Here is an 18,304-nt window from a genome sequence, read left to right on the forward strand (position 1 = left end):
AGCAAGGTTGGCAGACGGTGGTGGCCGTCTGCAGGGGTGGTGGAGCAACGCGGAACCGTAGGACCGGGGTCGGGCAACGGCCCGCCGGTACCGACCAGGGAGCAAAGTGAAGCCAGCACACACCGGCAGTGCCATCGGACCCCGACCAGGCTTGGAGCCGCCGACAATAGTCAGATCCGAATGTGACTGGAACCCCAGGGGTTTCACAACAGCAAAAGTCCCGATTGAAGGCAACAGCCCACACCGTGAGGGTATACAGCTACCGCCTAAGGCTAGATACCCAAGGGCCAGCGCCTGCGGGCAAACGGGCTCTTCCGGTACCCATACACCGGGGAGCGGACTACCGTTGGGAATCCATAGTAGTCAGAAGGAGAACATCAAGGTGCAGGGAAAGACAGCCGCTATCACCTGTCCGGGGAGAGATACTGCAGCCGGCTGCGGGACCCATCCATCCAGCCGTTTGGTTTACCGAGGACTTTGTACCTTTCTTGCTGAGTGAGTACACCCGTGCCATCCGGCGCCGCGCCGCGCTGTCCCTGCAACCCTGCACCTCACCGACCCTGCCTCCCCATCACATCATCGGGCCCCGGGACCACCGACCCCTACCCTTGGAGGGGGAAAACAACATCCCAGCTGCTCCCCTACCATCGCTCCCGGGATCCCAGTCACCAGCAGCGGTGGTGCCCATCTTCACCACGACCAATGGGTGGCGTCACGGACTAAATCCCCCAAACCAACTACCCCTTTCACTCACGGGCGAGGAGCACCGCTCGAGTCCCCGGATCCGGCCCACCGCTCGAGCCACCGAGCAGCCATCGCAGCTGCGCCGGACCCGAGCGTTAGCGAGCGCAGCGCAGTGGCGTCCTCCCCGCCTGCGACAGTCGGACCAATGGATGGCCGCCTAGAGGTGGAACCAGTCCAGTCAACTAGCTGACCAGGTTGGGAGGGGCAGACTGTGGAATGTCAGAAAGTGAGTCAGACTGTGTCGAGCAGTGAAGGTGGACAGGAGGAGACGCTCTGAAAAGGAGTTGACAGTCAACTGGTTCCCAGTAGGGTAGTTGCCGGTTGAGTATGGTGGAGTACTCCAGGAATTATGCATCAACGGTGTACAGGACTCTAGGACGGGTGGAAGCTCCAGGCAGGCTTGTTAACACCTGCACAGCGAGGGGACCATCAAGGACCTTGCTGACCCTCAAAATCCGAGACTCATTAGTAAAGGGAGAACCGAGGACAGGACCAGAGACTCCAACTGCACAGCGTTCACGATACCATCATACGGACAGCAGTGGAAAAACCACCGGACGGGGACCCCCAGTTGCTCTATGCCACAGGGGCCCACCAACCAGAGACTGGTACAGGGGAAGAAAGTACCAGATTACTAAACTGGCACTGTGACAAAGGGGACCTGAAGGTGAAACCAGTCAGCCTCGGGTGACCAGTTACCACCAGCAAAAGTGAGTAAAAACCCAGTTGCACTGAACTCTTGTGTGGACTACCTTCTTCCGGCACCCATCATTACACCTACCCTCTGGGGCCCGGCCCTGCTAGCTGAGGGCCTACCATCCAGGCTGCCATTAACACCAGCCCCAGTAGTGGACATTGTGCAGAGGCGGCTCCATCCATATAGCCTCAACACTGCAAGTGGCGTCACGTGTGAACACTATTCTAATCCCCTGTAAATATTTCCCCTTTACAAAAAGGGCCCAGGGCACAGAACTGGGCAACTGCCACCAAAGTGACATTCCCCAGATATACACCGCCCGGAACAGAGTATCCCAAAACCCTGGGCGACACAAATTGGTAAAAGAAACAAGGAATAATTTCTTAGCACAGCATCACAAAAAGACTTGATAGTAGTGTCAGCGACTAAAAGATGAAGTAAATAAAGTAATACAGTAAATAATCGCGACCTGTAGAGGTGAAAGTGCAGTGTGTTAGAAAAGTTTCACTGTAGCAACAGCTTTCCGTCCATTGTTTCTCCGCCCGCCTCCGTCCTCCTGTCACTGACCGCTAACTCTTCTCTGTAACCTGCTCCTCCACCAATATGGCATGCAAGCTCTGTTATTCCCATATGAGAAGCAAGGGGTCCAGCAATCGGAATCTTCATAAAAACATTCTTTTATTCCCCCCTAAAAATTAAAAACAGGTAAACATAGTAGAAGGAATTATAAATAGTGATGAGCGAGTACTAAAAAGCTCGGGTGCTCGAAGCTCGGGCCGAGCCTCCCAAGATACTCGTGTACTCGGCCCGAGCAACGAGCCCAATGTTATCCTATGGGAGACCCGAGTATTTTTGTGAAATGACCTCCCGGCAGCATGGAGAAACCCTAAAAATGTCACAAAAGTCTCAGAAGAGTGCTCAAATGACATGGCAACAGCATGGGGAAGACCCCTTGAAGCATTTATCACTCAAAAGTCACAGCTGTGAACAATTTTGTCCGCGTTTTACGCCATTTTTACGGACTCACCAGAAAACCTTCCAAAATGACCCCAAAATGATTTTTCATGGCGGAAATGTTAAGGGCACATACCCAATAGTGAGATAGATCTGGTGTATGTTACTTTTTGAGATCAATACATGAAAGATTTTACGTGAAAACATTGTGTGGCACTCCGATGTCCCTGAGAAGAGACGTACATGAAGGCCTCTTGAGTCTAATTTGCCCATTTTGAGGAAGTGAGTCTTTGTAGTATTTTCCTTTGCCAGGGCAGTCCTAAATTGTGAGGTTCACCAATGCCCCTGCATACAGACGTGCATGAGGGCCTCAAAACATTAAGTGTCCATTGTCAGGAAGTGGGTGTATTATAGTATAGCCCTTAGGCAGGGCAGCCAAAAATTGGGAGGCTCCACATTGTCCCTGGGTAGAGACGTGCATGATGGCCTTTAAACCTGAAGTGCCCATTGTAAGGAAGTGGGTCTATTTCAGTATAGCCCTTTGCCAGGGCAGCCAAAAATTGGGAGGCTCCACATTGTCCCTGGGTAGAGACGTGCATGAGGGCCTCAAAACATTAAGTGTCCATTTTAAGGAAGTGGGTGTATTTCAGTATAGCCCTTAGGCAGGGCAGCCAAAAATTGGGAGGCTCCACATTGTCCCTGGATAGAGACGTGCATGATGGCCTTTAAACCTGAAGTGCCCATTGTAAGGAAGTGGGTCTATTTCAGTATAGCCCTTTGCCAGGGCAGCCAAAAATTGGGAGGCTCCACATTGTCCCTGGGTAGAGACGTGCATGAGGGCCTCAAAACATTAAGTGTCCATTGTCAGGAAGTGGGTGTATTATAGTATAGCCCTTAGGCAGGGCAGCCAAAAATTGGGAGGCTCCACATTGTCCCTGGGTAGAGACGTGCATGATGGCCTTTAAACCTGAAGTGCCCATTGTAAGGAAGTGGGTCTATTTCAGTATAGCCCTTTGCCAGGGCAGCCAAAAATTGGGAGGCTCCACATTGTCCCTGGGTAGAGACGTGCATGAGGGCCTCAAAACATTAAGTGTCCATTTTAAGGAAGTGGGTGTATTTCAGTATAGCCCTTAGGCAGGGCAGCCAAAAATTGGGAGGCTACACGTTGTCCCTGGGTAGAGACGTGCATGAGGGCCTCAAAACATTGTTCCCATTGCAAAGGAGCGGGTCTCCTGTCGTTGTAATGTCCATTCTGCAAAGAATGGGCGAAAAAATTTACCACTGGGGGTATACCTGAAACAAAGACCTAACTATTGTAACGGTCATCATGATGGCGCATGAGGAGAAGGAGGAGCAGTCCAGCGATTATCCAAAGTCGAGAAGTGTACCCATGGGTGAGTGGAGGTACATGGCAAACTTTAAATTCCGCTCTCATTTGCTGGTGGTGTGGTGAAGTCTGGCCCAATCCAACCCTTGTTCATCTTTATCAGAGTCAGCCTGTCAGCATTTTCAGTTGACAGGCGGGTGCGTTTATCTGTAATGATTCCACCTGCGGCACTAAAAACACGCTCTGACAAAACGCTAGCAGCAGGGCAGGCCAGGACTTCCAAGGCGTAGAGAGCCAATTCATGCCACGTGTCCAGCTTGGATACCCAATAATTGTAAGGCACAGAGGAATGTCGGAGTACAGTTGTTCGATCTGCAAGGTACTCCTTCAGCATCTGGGCAAACTTAGGATTTCTTGTGGCACTACCCCGCACCTCAGGGGCTGTGGTACGTGAGGGGCTGAGAAAACTGTCCCACATCTTAAAGACTGTTCCCCTACCTCTGGCGGATTGGACTTGTGCCTCTCTCGGCTGTACGCCTCGGTTGTCCACTGATTCCTGACCTATGCCGCTAGCGTTTTGTGAGGGGAATGCTTTGCCTACTTCCGTGAGTATGGCCTTCCGAAACTGCTGCATTTTGGTTGACCTCTCATCCACGGGAATAAGAGACAAAAAGTTCTCCTTGTAGCGTGGGTCTAACAGTGTTACCAACCAGTAATGATTGTCGGCCAAGATGTTCTTAACGCGAGGGTCACGAGACAGGCAGCTTACCATAAAGTCAGCCATGTGCGCCAGACTCTTAACAGCCAGGACTTCAGTAGCCTGACCAACAAGATGACTGAACATGCTGTCCTCCTCCTCCTCCTCCTCCTCCTCCTCCTCATCTACCCTGTCCTCTGGCCAGCCACGCTGAATCGAGGATATGACTGGTGTGCATGTCATATCCTCAATTTGGCCGGAGAGTTGCTCCATGTCTTCATCCTCCTCCTCGTCATAGTCCTCCACTGCACGTTGTGATGAGACGAGGCTGGGCTGTGTGTTATCACCCACACCCACTACTGTTTCTTGCTGCAACTCATCGCGCTCCGCCTGCAATGCATCATGTTTGTTTTTCAAAAGGGACCGTTTTAGAAGGCAGAGTAGCGGTATGGTGACGCTAATAATGGCGTCATCACCACTCACCATCTTGGTGGAGTCCTCAAAGTTTTGGAGGATGGTACATAGGTCTGACATCCATCTCCACTCCTCAGGTGTTATGTGTGGAGTTTGACCCATTTCCCGACGGCTTAGGTGATGCAGGTACTCAACAACTGCCCTCTTCTGCTCACATATCCTGACCAACATGTGCAGAGTTGAATTCCAACGCGTGGGGACATCACACACCAGTCTGTGAGCCGGAAGATGCAAACGGCGCTGAAAGCCGGCAAGGCCGGCTGAAGCAGTAGGTGACTTTCGAAAATGTGCAGACAGGCGGCGAACTTTTACCAGCAGATCAGACAGCTCTGGGTATGACTTTATAAACCGCTGAACCACGAGGTTGAGCACATGGGCCACGCATGGAACATGTGTCAGCTGGCCTCGCCTCAAAGCCGCCACCAGGTTCCGGCCATTGTCACAAACGACCTTTCCTGGCTTTAGGTTCAGAGGTGTGAGCCAGTGATCTGCCTGCTGTTTCAGAGCTGTCCACAGCTCTTCTGCATTGTGGGGTTTGTCACCTATGCAGATTAGCTTCAGCACAGCCTGTTGCCGCTTCGCCGAGGCAGTGCTGCAGTGCTTCCAGCTTGTGACTGGTGTGGAGGGCACAGTGGATGAGGATGCGCAGGAGGAGGAGGAGGCTGAAGAGCATGACATTCCGGAGCTGTAGAGTGTGGGTGAAACACTGACTGAGGTAGGGCCTGCAAACCTTGGTGTGGGAAGGACGTGTTCCGTCCCTCGCTCAGACTGGGTCCCAGCTTCCACAATATTAACCCAGTGTGCCGTCAACGAGATGTAGCGGCCTTGCCCACAAGCACTTGTCCACGTGTCTGTGGTTAGGTGGACTTTGGGTGAAACAGCGTTGTTCAGGGCACGTGTGATGTTTTGTGACACGTGGTTATGCAACGCGGGGACGGCACACCGGGAGAAATAGTGGCGGCTGGGGACCGAGTAACGTGGGACAGCTGCCGCCATCAGGTCACGGAATGCTTCTGTCTCCACCAGCCTAAAAGGCAACATTTCCAGCGCAAGCAGTCGCGAAATGTTAGCATTTAGAACTGTGGCATGTGGGGTGTTGGCAGTGTATTTGCGCCTGCGTTCAAAGGTTTGCTGAATGGATAACTGAACGCTGCGCTGGGACAAGGACGTGCTTGATGATGGTGTTCTTTCTGCGTAGGCAACTGCAGGTGCAGGAGTGGAGGAGGCTTGTTCGCAGGCAGCATGGACAGAGGATTGGCTCGCATGCACAACCAGCGAAGACGTAGCAGTGACATCAGCAAGCACTGCTCCTCGACTCTGTTGTACTTCCCACAAAGTCGGGTGCTTGGCTGACATGTGCCTGATCATGCTGGTGGTGGTCAGGCTGCTAGTTTTGGTACCCCTGCTGATGCTGGCACGGCAGGTGTTGCAAATGGCCTTTTTTGAATCATCTGGATCCAACTTAAAAAACTGCCAGACTCGTGAAGACCTAACATTTGTACAGGCACCTTGTGTCGTCGTGTTGTTACGGGGAACGGTTGCCTGACTTCTGCCTGGGACCACCACCCTGCTTCTTACTGCCTGTTGTGATGCTACGCCTCCCTCCCCCTGTGCACTGCTGTCCTCGCTCTGCATATCCTCCTGCCAGGTTGGGTCAGTTACTGGATCATCCACCACGTCGTCTTCCTCTTCCGCACCCTGCTCCTCCTCCTGACTTGCTGACAATTGTGTCTCATCATCGTCCACCACTTGTTGAGACACGTTGCCAACTTCGTGAGAACGTGGCTGCTCAAATATTTGGCTATCTGTACAGACGATCTCCTCATGACCCACTTCAATATGAGCTGGCGAGAGGCCAGAATGTGTGAATGGAAACGTGAACAGCTCTTCCGAGTGTCCAAGTGTGGGATCATTAATGTCCGAGGAGGACGTGTACTCAGCCTGGTGGTAGGAAGGAGGATCAGGTTCAGAAATGTGCGGTGCAGTATCACGGCTACTGACACTTGACCGTGTGGAAGACAGAGTGTTTGTGGTGGTGCCAATCTGACTGGAAGCATTATCCGCTATCCAACTAACAACCTGTTGACACTGGTCTTGGTTCAAGAGCGGTGTACTGCTGCGGTCCCCAAGAATTTGGGACAGGACGTGCGAGCGACTAGATGTGGCCCTTTGTTGTGGCGAAATTAGAGCTTGCCCACGACCTCGGCCTCTGCCTGCACCACCATCACGTCCACTTCCTTGTTCCTTGCCAATGCCCTTGCGCATTTTGCAATGCTGTGCACTGCTGACGTGTATATTCACTACTTGTGCGTTATATCAAAGTTTCTGGAAATTGCACACCAGTGCACCTGTACGCTGCCACCAACAGGCACACACGTGCGGTTTTAAAAACCAAGCACGGACGCAATAATAACCTAACACAGGTTTTAGGAGCAAAAATTAAGAACTCTGACACTATCAGCCACTGCTGACTGACGTGTATTATACACTACACTTGTGCGTTATATAATAGTTTGGTAAACGCACACCAGTGCACCTGTACGCTGCCACCAACAGGCACACACGTGCGGTTTTAAAAACCAAGCACGGACGCAATAATAACCTAACACAGGTTTTAGGAGCAAAAATTAAGAACTCTGACACTATCAGCCACTGCTGACTGACGTGTATTATACACTACACTTGTGCGTTATATAATAGTTTGGTAAACGCACACCAGTGCACCTGTACGCTGCCACCAACAGGCACACACGTGCGGTTTTAAAAACCAAGCACGGACGCAATAATAACCTAACACAGGTTTTAGGAGCAAAAATTAAGAACTCTGACACTATCAGCCACTGCTGACTGACGTGTATTATACACTACACTTGTGCGTTATATAATAGTTTGGTAAACGCACACCAGTGCACCTGTACGCTGCCACCAACAGGCACACACGTGCGGTTTTAAAAACCAAGCACGGACGCAATAATAACCTAACACAGGTTTTAGGAGCAAAAATTAAGAACTCTGACACTATCAGCCACTGCTGACTGACGTGTATTATACACTACACTTGTGCGTTATATAATAGTTTGGTAAACGCACACCAGTGCACCTGTACGCTGCCACCAACAGGCACACACGTGCGGTTTTAAAAACCAAGCACGGACGCAATAATAACCTACTAACAGGTTTTTTTGGGGAGCGACAATTACAGTACAGACAAGTCAGACACTATCTGGACTGTTTTACACTGTGTACACCAGCCCCAGATATGAAGGCTGGTATACGGTCACCACTACCCTGCCTGCCTGCCTGCCTGTATACTGCTACAATAGTCCTGACAAGGACTCTTTTGGTCACTAGCCTGTATTCAGACCTGGCTATACCCTGCCTGTATATAGCAACAATAGTCCTGAGAAGGACTCTGCTACTGTACTCCGACCTGGCTATACCCTGCCTGCCTGTATACAACTAGAATAGTCCTGAGAAGGACTTTTGGTCACACTGTTTGCAGCCCTGCAACTGAAAAAGCTATAAAGGGCCGCAAAGCTTTCCCTGAATCAGCGACACTCTCCCTACACTCACTGTCAGAATAGCTGTGAGCAGAGCACAGCGCGCCGGCCGATATAAAGGCTCGGTGACGCTGTGCAGGCCGGCCAATCACTGCAATTCCACAACTAACAGGGCTGTGGCATTGCAGTGGTCTGCCAGCCAATCCCTGCATGAGGGCTGGCTCTCAAAAGAGCGCCAACATGCAGAAATGAAGACCACGAGTAAAGCACGAGTATCGCGAGATTACTCGGTCCCCGCCGAGCAGCCCGAGTACAGTGATACTCGTGCGAGTACCGAGTAGTGACAAGCATGCTCGCTCATCACTAATTATAAAACAATAAATTAGTAAGGACAACCTAATCAAACGCGTTTAAGACAGTCCTTAGTCTTTGTATGACTAAGGACTTAGTCCAAAATGCGTTTGTTCGCCTTAGAAGAAATTATAAAAAAATTAGTAAGAACATAAACGCATTTCGGACTGAGTCCTTAGCCATACAAAGATTAAGGACTCAGTCCGACATGCATTTGTTTAATTATGTTGTCATTAAAAGGAATTATAAAAAAATAGGAAGGACAACATAATCAAACGCATTTCGGACTAAGTCCTTAATCGTACAAAGATTAAGGACTCAGTCCTATACGCGTTTGTTTAAAATTCCATTTAAGGACAACATAGTAAAAAATTAATAAGGACAACAAACGCGTTTCAGACTGAGTCCCTAGTCAGTCTAAGGACTGTCTGAAACATGTTTGATTATGTTGTCCTTAATTTTTTTATAATTCCTTCTAAGGACAACATTAAACAAACACATTTTGGACTCTGTGCTTAATCTTTGTATGACTAAGGACTCCATCCGAAATGCGTTTATGTTCTCCTTACTAACTTTTTTATATTTCCTTCTAAGGAGAACAAACACATTTTGGACCGAATCTTTAGTCATACAAAGATTAAGGACTCAGTCCAAAACGAGTTTGTTTATAATTCCTTCTACTAAGAATAACATAGTTAAAAAAATAAAATAGTAATGACAACATATCAAACGCATTTCGGACTAGATTGTCATTACTAATTTTTAACTATGTTCTTCATAGAAGGAATTATAAACGTGTTTTGGACTGAGTCCTTAATCTTTGTATGACTAAGGACTCAATCCGAAATGCGTTTGTTCTCCTCACTAACTTTTTTTTATAGTTCCTTCTAAGGAGAATATAAATGCATTTTGGACTGAGTCTTTAGTCATACAAAGCTTAAGGACTCACCCCAAAACGCATTTGATATGTTGTCATTACTAATTTTTTTTAATTATGATGATCTTAGAAGGATTTAAACAAGTGTCCTTAGTCTTTACTAATTGTTTTAATTCCTTCGAAGCACAACATAAACGCGTTTCAGACTGAGTATTCTTTGCATGACTAAGTACTCAGTTCAAAATGCGTTTATGTTGTCCCTACAATTCTTTTTATAATACCTTCTACGGACAACATAATTAAACAAATGCATTTAGGACTGAGTCCTTAATTTTTGTATGACTAAGTACTCAGCCTGAAACCTGTTTTATGTTCTCCTTACTATATTTTTTTTTTTTTATAATTCCTTCTAAGGAGAACATAAACGCATTTTGGACTACATCTTTAGTCATACAAAGATTAAGAACTAAGTCCGAAACATGTTTATTTAATTCCTACTACTAAGGACAAGCTAAAGAATTAGTAAAGACAACATAAAGAAACACCTTTCGGACTGAGTCCTTAGTCAAACAAAGATTAGGAACTCAGTTTGCAGCTTGTTTAATGATTTTGTCCTTAGTAGAAGGAATTATAAAAAAATTAGTAAGGACAACATTAACGCGTTTCAAACTGAGTTCTTAATCTTTGTATGACTTGTATGACTAAGGACTCAGCCTGAAACGTGTTTCTTCCCCTTACTAATTTTTTTTATAATTCCTTCTAAGGAGAACATAAATGCGTTTTGGACTGAGTCCTTAGTCAAACAAAGACTAATAACTCAGTGTCTGAAACTCATTTGTTTAATTGTGTCCTTAGAAGGATTTATAAAAAAAGAAAATAGTAAGGACAACATAATCAAACGCGTCTCAAACTGAGTCCTTAATCTTTGTATGACAAAGGACTCAGTCCGAAACGCTTTTTTGTTCTCCTTACTAACTTTTTTTTATAATTCCTTCTAAGGAGAACATCAATGCGTTTCGTACTGAGTCCTGTTGTGAATATGTGTTCCAGTTTGGGGCTCCCTCTTGTGGTCAGTGCTGGCGGTGCAGTTGATTTGTGGAATGAAAGTCACACACCTGCAGAGGACTGGCAATCAGGGTCAGTCTGGGACTATACAATGGAGTAGTTTTCTCTTGTTACTTGCTGGTGCTCAATGGTCTCCTCTGTGTTAAGGACATTCTTTAACCAGCCCTGCTCACAGCCAGAACTCCTCTCAGATAAGTGGTCTTTGTACTACTGCTGTTTGTTTTCCACTTTCTTGTTGTTTTTTTCTGCTTTGATACTATGCTTGATTCCTATTTTGTCTGTGTGGACTTCTTGGTAGAATGGATCATTCCCTGCTGGGAGTGTCTGTATACTTATCTCCATGATTCTGCAAGGTATTGTGTTTGTCATGCTCGGTATTAATTCAGTCCCTTATCTGCATTAGTGTTTTTAGATCCCAGTAACATTTGAGTGCTGATTTAGTGGGGGAGAGGTTGTGTGACCTCAGGATTTCTCCATACCAGAAGGGCTGGTATTAGGGTTTTTACGGTTGCAGACATTGCTCCTTCCTATTCTTGTCAATAAAGATAGTTTGGGTCTCACCTTTGCTGAATCTGTCTTTTCTGGCTTTGTATTCTGGCTTTGTATTGTGGTTTTCTATATCACCGTAGTCTTTACATGTGGGGGGGCTATCTTATCTATTTTTGGGGACTGCTCTGAGGTAGATTAGCTTTCTTATATTTTTATCTGTTAGAATTTTTAGTTCTCCGGCTGTGTCGAGACGACTAGGTCATCATAGGCTTGTCCCACGGCTACTTCTAGTTGTGTGTCAGGATTAGATCTGCAGTCCGTTAAGGTTCCAGCCACTCTGTTACTATTTTGGATTCTGCATTTTTTGATCCTCCTCGGTCCCTGAATCATAAGAGTTCTTAGTCATAAAAAGATTAAGGACTCAGTCCAAAATGAGTTTGTCGTCCTTAGTAGAAGGAATTATAAGGAGAACATAAATGCGTTTTGGACTAAGGACTCATTCTGAAACACGTTTGTTTTTGTTGTCCTTACTAAATTTTTTTATAATTCCTTCTAAGGACAACATAATTAAACAAACTTGTTTCGGACAGAGTCTTTAGCCTTTGTATCGCTAAAGGATTCAGTCCGAAAAACGTTTGATTATGTTGTCCCTACTAATTCTTTAAAAAATCCATCTACTATGTTCAACTGTTTTGTTTTTTGTTTTTTTTTTATTTTTTTGGGGGGAATAAAAGACTGTTTTTATGAAGATTCGATTGCTGGACCCTTTGCTTCTTCTGTGTTTCCTGCTGGCACTACCAGAATCCGCTGAAATGGACTTCATTACTATCCGGTAAGCTGACTAAATTCCTTTCTGTTCCCATATGACGCATGCGCAGATCCATATTTCGGGGCCTCCTGCGCTTTGTACAAAAAAATGACCGATTTCTATAAAACTGAGGCATGGGCTTGTAGCATAAAGGTTTGGATGTCATTTCTTTACAAGGACACTTTCACAACAGAGCTGGATTCACAGCTACACTGCTTAGTAGTGTTGTATAATATCCTCCATGCAGCTGCTTCTTCCGAGGATACCCAACAGGGAGATCCAGAATTACTCAGGTCTCTGTATGGAGTGCTTGGGAGACAACACGGTAGACAGTCTCAACCCACCAGCTTAGAGGCAACTAACAATGCGAAAAAGTCAACAAAGCGGAAAACTAGTGAAAGATACAAATGTATAACGGCCAATCTGTGCTATTCCTGATAAATATACAGTGTATACTACAGTCACCTGAAATAACACACATTTTAAATGAAATGACTGAAGAATAGTAGAGCTGCTCGGACTCGCCAAAAACCGGGACCGGCGGGTCGAGGTTCAATAAAACAAAATCTGTTCTGCTCCGGAATCCGGTACCCATACAAGTCTATAGGGACCAGAATCCAGAGATTAAAAACATTGGTAGAAGGGATAGGGGGGTTGGAGCACGTACGGTGTACTCACCAATGCTTTGTCATGGCGGCACACTCTTTTCAGGTCATGCTTTCCCTTCCAGATCCGACAATTGAATATTCACTGCTTTGCCCGCCCACACGGCACGTGTAATTTGCTGCAGTCAGACACCCCCCACCCTGAGTGGCAGCTGACTGCAACCAATCCCAGGCACCAGGACGGCTGGTGGGTGGGGAAAGCAGTGCAAGTAATTACGGGTCGGTATGGTGAGCGTGCCTGAACATAGAAACACATGCGGCCCGCTCCTGTTAGGAGAGTGTGCTGCTGTGTCGGGTGATGCAATGTCAGATGCATGCGAGACTGGCATGACATCACCCGCCACAGCCAGCCACTCTCTGAACATGAGCGTGCATGTACTAAGAAACACATACGGCCCGCTCCTGTCAGTAGAGTGTGCGGGTGATGTGATGTCAGACTCGTGCGAGTCCCTTGCAAGTGTGACTCCGGCCTAAGAGAAACAGCATGCGACTTTTTTTTCTGTTTTATTTAAATAACTCATTTTAAAAAGAAAATAACGTGCGGTCCCCGCCAAATTTTCATTCCCAGCAAAGATAAAGCCAGCAGGTGAATGGTATTCTCATCCCGCAGCCGACCGGTATTGCTGCATCCAATGGATGTGACAATCCCAGTGCTTTACCGTCTCTTCCCGTTTTTAACTGGTGCGGTGGCAATCGGGTTAATGAGGGGTTAATAACAGCGCACAGCTGCTATAAAACCCTAGGTTAGTGATGGCACAGGCGTCTGAGATACCTGCATCACTAACCTATAAATGAAAGTAAATAAACAGACACAGAGAAAAAAATCCTTTCTTTGCAATAAAATACAAAAACACACCCTCCTTCACCACTTTATTAACCCCCAACACACCCCTTTAGGTCCAGCGTAATCCACACGAGGTCCCACGCCGCTTTCAGCTCTGCTACATCTCACAGCGAGTGGCCATAGAGAACGACTGCCGGCTGTGAGTGCAGACAATGACTGAGCTGCGATGAGCAATGACTGTAGGCAGACGCTGTCACAGGCTGGGGGCGCATCTGACTGTAACCAATCACAGCGGGGAAAGCTGTGTGTATGCGATGAGCCTATTGCGCAGTACAGGAAGTGAATACGGAAGTAGTTTGCCACCATGACACCACGTCACCGTAAGTATGAATCTCTCGCTTAATTCTTGTTTTCTTTATATTCCCTTTAATTTCCCCAGTGCTGGATCCGGATCGTGCAGCCGGAATCCCGGGCTCGGGTCCGGCACCGGCCATCCTTGAAAGCACGTGGATCCGGACTTTTACAGTCCGGGTCCGCTCAGCCCTAAAGAATAGCCATTTGGCATCACAGATGTGCAGGAAATGTGATAGAGCTTGTTCATATGATTGTCTATTTACAGACTTTTTGTTCTTCAATTTAGTGTTTTTATGAATATTTTATATGAAACTGATCTTCCGTCATGTATTAAAACTAAACCCATTACCTGACCCTTTCCATATACCAGGCGGCTAATGAGCCTACCGTTTACGAATCTAAATTTGCCTCATTTACGGAATACGCGAGTGTTAAATTGCTCAGTAACGTTGTCGAGTGATTCTGATCGTCTCTATTGTAAGCGAAGAGCTTGTATTGTTTACTAGCTCTTTTCTTTTGTTGCACTGTAAAGGAAAAGGCATCTGGTTGCTGGGAGATAGGAGCCGTCCAGTAGAGCAGCGAGCAAGATTTATGATTCGGCGACAGACATGCCTTTTTTTTCTTTTCACAAGCCTCTGTTAATTTTACACATTCCGAGCTTACATCTCAATATATATGTACATAGGTATACTAGTGTATACGTTATTCCTTATAGATCCCTGATTGTTGTAGCCAGTGGCATAACTAGAGTTTAATAGTCCCTGGTGCAAAATTTGGACCTGGGCCCCCTCTTTGTTTGTCAGATGTATGAATATATTTAGCATTCTAAATCCTATAAAGACATACGAGTTGCCCCCCCCCCAATTATGTAGTAATGTCCCCCACCCTGTTCTAATGTCCCTTTCCCTGGGCTCCTTCCTTGTAAATATGTCCCCTATCCTGGCATATGTCCCCCATCCTAGAATATATGTTCCCCATTCTAGCCCACATCCCGGTGTGTATATATAACCTCATCCTGGTAAAAATGTCACCATCCTGGACCCCTCCTGGTATATAATGATATACTGTCCCCCCTCCTGGTGTCTACTGTCCCTCTCTTGTTTTCCTCTTTGTATGTACTGTACCCCCTGGTATTTACTGTCCACCACCTGGTGTATGCTGTTCCCCTTTTGGGCCCCTCCTGGTATCTGTCCACCTCCTGGGGCCCTCTTAGTATATAATGTCCCCTTCTTGGTGTCTACTGTCCCCCTCCTGTTGCCCTCTAAGTATATACTGTACCCCCTGATATTTACTGTCCACCACCTGGTGTATGCTGTCCCACTGTTGGGCCCCTCCTGGTATCTACTGTCCACCTCCTGGGGCCCTCCTGGTATATAATGTGCTTTTCTTGGTGTCTACTGTCCCCCTCCTGTTGCCCTCTTGATATATACTGTACCCCCTGGTATTTACTGTTCACCACCTGGTGTAGGCTGTCCTTCTGCTGGGCCCCTCCTGGTATCTACTGTCCACCTCCTGGGGTCCTCCTGGTATATAATGTGCTTTTCTTGGTGTCTACTGTCCCCCTCCTGTTGCCCTCTTGATATATACTGTACCCCCTGGTATTTACTGTTCACCACCTGGTGTATGCTGTCCTTCTGCTGGGCCCCTCCTGGTATCTACTGTCCCCCTACTGGGGCCCTCCTGGTATATAATGTCCCCTTCTTGGTATCTACTGCCCCCCTGCTGGGCCCCCCTGGTGTATACTGTCCCCTTCCTGGTATCTACTGTCTCCCTCCTGGTATATATGTCCCCATCCTAGGAAATATGTCTCCGTTCTGTCTAATGCAAAAAACAACAACATTGCACTCACTGTCCGTGGCTCCCACATCGCGCAGCATCCTCCTGTGTAGCCAGCACATGGTGGCTATCAGCTTTCATCAGTGTCGGTGCTATGGCTATGCAATAGCACTCAGTCACTGGGACACAGATGAAAGCTGCCGGCTTTTGTCCGGCAGTGTGTATTGCAGTGCATGGACTCGACTGGTTTCTGCACCGCGATGCATTTCAGCTGGAGGTGCAGCCTCAGACGCACATCCAGCTGAAGCAGGGGCTGCAATCGTTCCTCCCCTGGTTGTAGCAGATTCCCACACTGCAGATTGTGATGCAGAAATGTCTGCAAATGAAAATTTGGTTCCATTCATCGTAGAAATGCTTTGACCAAATGTTGGCTAGAAGTCAATGTGGGATGGTTTTTTTTTCTCTTTTTAGCGCAGTATTTCAGGCCATGGATTTTACATTTTCACATGGTCTTTTTTTTATTGACGAAGAAGCTGCAAAATTTTTACTAGCGATAATAAAAAAAAACTAAAAACACAGAAAAAAAAACCAAACAAAAAAAAAAAGTAAGCCCAAGAGTAAGGACTGGTTTCCACCGCATTTGAGCATTCCAAGACATTAGCAATTTGTGGTCAATCATGCTTGATTTTGCTGAAGACATTTGGCACATCAGCCATCTGAAAAAAACAAAACTGAGTGTATGGGGTTTTTTTTGTTAAGATTTTGGCGGCATTCTTCTTCCTAGATTTACTTCCGGCTATGGATGACCATTTTTTATTGTTAAGGAGGTGATTGTGTAGGATAAAGGGATCACGTAACACAAATGTGAACAGTCTTATTGCATGAAATTATGGTTAAGCATTCCATTCATCTGATGTACAACAGCTCCCGATCGAGTCAATTGGGAAATTATTGATATTACTGCATTAACGGCAAGAACAGCGCTGTGTAATGCTTGCTGGTGATGGGGCGACAAGCGGGAGTAGACCCACTGGATCACAGAGGGGGCAATAGTTTACACTGAAGTGGAGGGGCTTGACTAAGCGCCTACGGAGTAGATGCCAGGTGCCACTCCGACTAGTCTTTTTTTCATTGTTTTTTCTGCAGCTATGCTACAATCCCAAGGAGTGCCCCGGCTGAGCAGGACAGGGGTATAGACGCGGACAGAACGAGCACTGGCCGGACAAACAGGGCAGAAATAGGAACACAGACTGCAGAAATACAGGCAGGTACAGTACCTCTGGCATGGGTAATCGGTCACAGGACATCAAGATGAACTCCAGTTCAGTCATCAGGGTCCAGGTCTTCAGGCACAGGACATTGTGTTGAGAACATTGGAGACAGATGCAGCAGAGACAGAGACTGGGGTGTTTGGTAGGGAGGAGAAGGGGGTTTTAGTGAGTCGGGGATGGCACTAAATGTGGGCGGCAATGTAGGGGCTCAGAGGACCACAGGACACACAGGTGGCCATGCAGGTGAGCAGAGGACCACACAGCACTGGACGGGAACAGGAGCACAGATAGTCTGGTAGAGCACATCCAGCATGGGTAATCGGGCACAGGACAGCAGGGTCCAGGTCTCCAGGCACCAGGGCATCACCTTGAGAACATCGGTGACAGGTGCAGGATACAAGTTCGTACAATGACACAGGGATACAGACCGGGCGGACAAAACAGGCTCAGAGCTGGTTACATGCAGGACTGGTGCTTGATACAGGCAGACCAGCGCAAACAAGGTGAACCAACACAAAGGTAGTAGGATCAAATCCTAATGACTTGCTCTGGCCCCTCCCATCAGGAGGAGGGAGCCTTAAATAACTGGTGCCTCCCAGTGATAGGCTGGGGATATCATTGCAAGATGCACACATCCTCTTAAAGGGACAGGAAGTGTGCTCTCGTACCCTAGGCTGTAGACCAGGAAACCCTGCGTGGTATGCGCAGGACCTGGGGACTAGGCGGAAGCTGGAGACCGACACACATAGGCATTCATGGGGGAACGAGCCAGTGACTACACTAAACATGGATGGCAATACATGGGTGTAGAGGACTACGCGACACATGGGTGAGCAAAGGACCACACAACACAAGGATGGCCGTGCGGGAGAACATCAAACAGATACACACTACACGTGGATGGTCAAGAGGGAGAGTAGGGGACCACGCTACATGTGGGTGGCCATGCAGGTGAGCAGAGGACACTGCAGTACAAGGATGGACTTGCGGGAGTGCAGATGACCATGCGACATGTGCACATCCGCATTGGGAGGCCGAGGAGGTAATGACTTTGGTATCACTTCTGGGTTAGGGGGAAAGAACAGTGCAGGGACCGGGATGCCAGTGCTATATGCTCGTCCAACTTATACCATTGGTTGTATTGCATGTGGCTCCTGCATATTGATTATGGATTCCATTCAACAGTCTGACAACAGATCCCAACATAGCCCAGAAGACCCCATTGACTTTTAATTTTTGTGAGGAAGAATAGCACTGTATGCTTGAATGCAAATGTGAATATAGCCTAAAACTACCTGTAGCTTTAGGATTCATTTTTTACTAGCTCCTTGTTGTGGCCTTGTTTCAACTATCATAGGACTCCATTCAACTGTCCCAATGGACCCCTTGACTTCTAATAGGTGATAAATTGACAGTAAGAATAAAGCTACATCTTCCAATGTAAACATGAGCATAGCCTTGTTGAAATAAA

At 47.3% G+C, this 18,304-nt stretch overlaps 1 protein-coding gene across 2 annotated transcripts in view; it reads left to right on the forward strand.

Moving 5' to 3' along the window:
• ADGRD2 (adhesion G protein-coupled receptor D2) overlaps positions 1-18,304 on the forward strand; it is a 322,387-nt gene that overhangs the window by 25,026 nt on the left and 279,057 nt on the right. Inside the window, exon 2 of one of the 2 annotated variants that reach the window (XM_075324128.1) lies at positions 16,709-16,830. The exons of the other annotated variant lie outside the window; for it this stretch is intronic. The gene's annotated coding sequence lies outside the window, so the exon portion shown is untranslated. The remainder of the gene's footprint in view (positions 1-16,708; positions 16,831-18,304) is intronic. 2 annotated transcript variants of the gene reach the window in all.

Source organism: Anomaloglossus baeobatrachus, chromosome 9, assembly GCF_048569485.1.
Source record: "Anomaloglossus baeobatrachus isolate aAnoBae1 chromosome 9, aAnoBae1.hap1, whole genome shotgun sequence".
Classification (NCBI taxonomy): Eukaryota; Metazoa; Chordata; class Amphibia; order Anura; family Aromobatidae; genus Anomaloglossus; species Anomaloglossus baeobatrachus.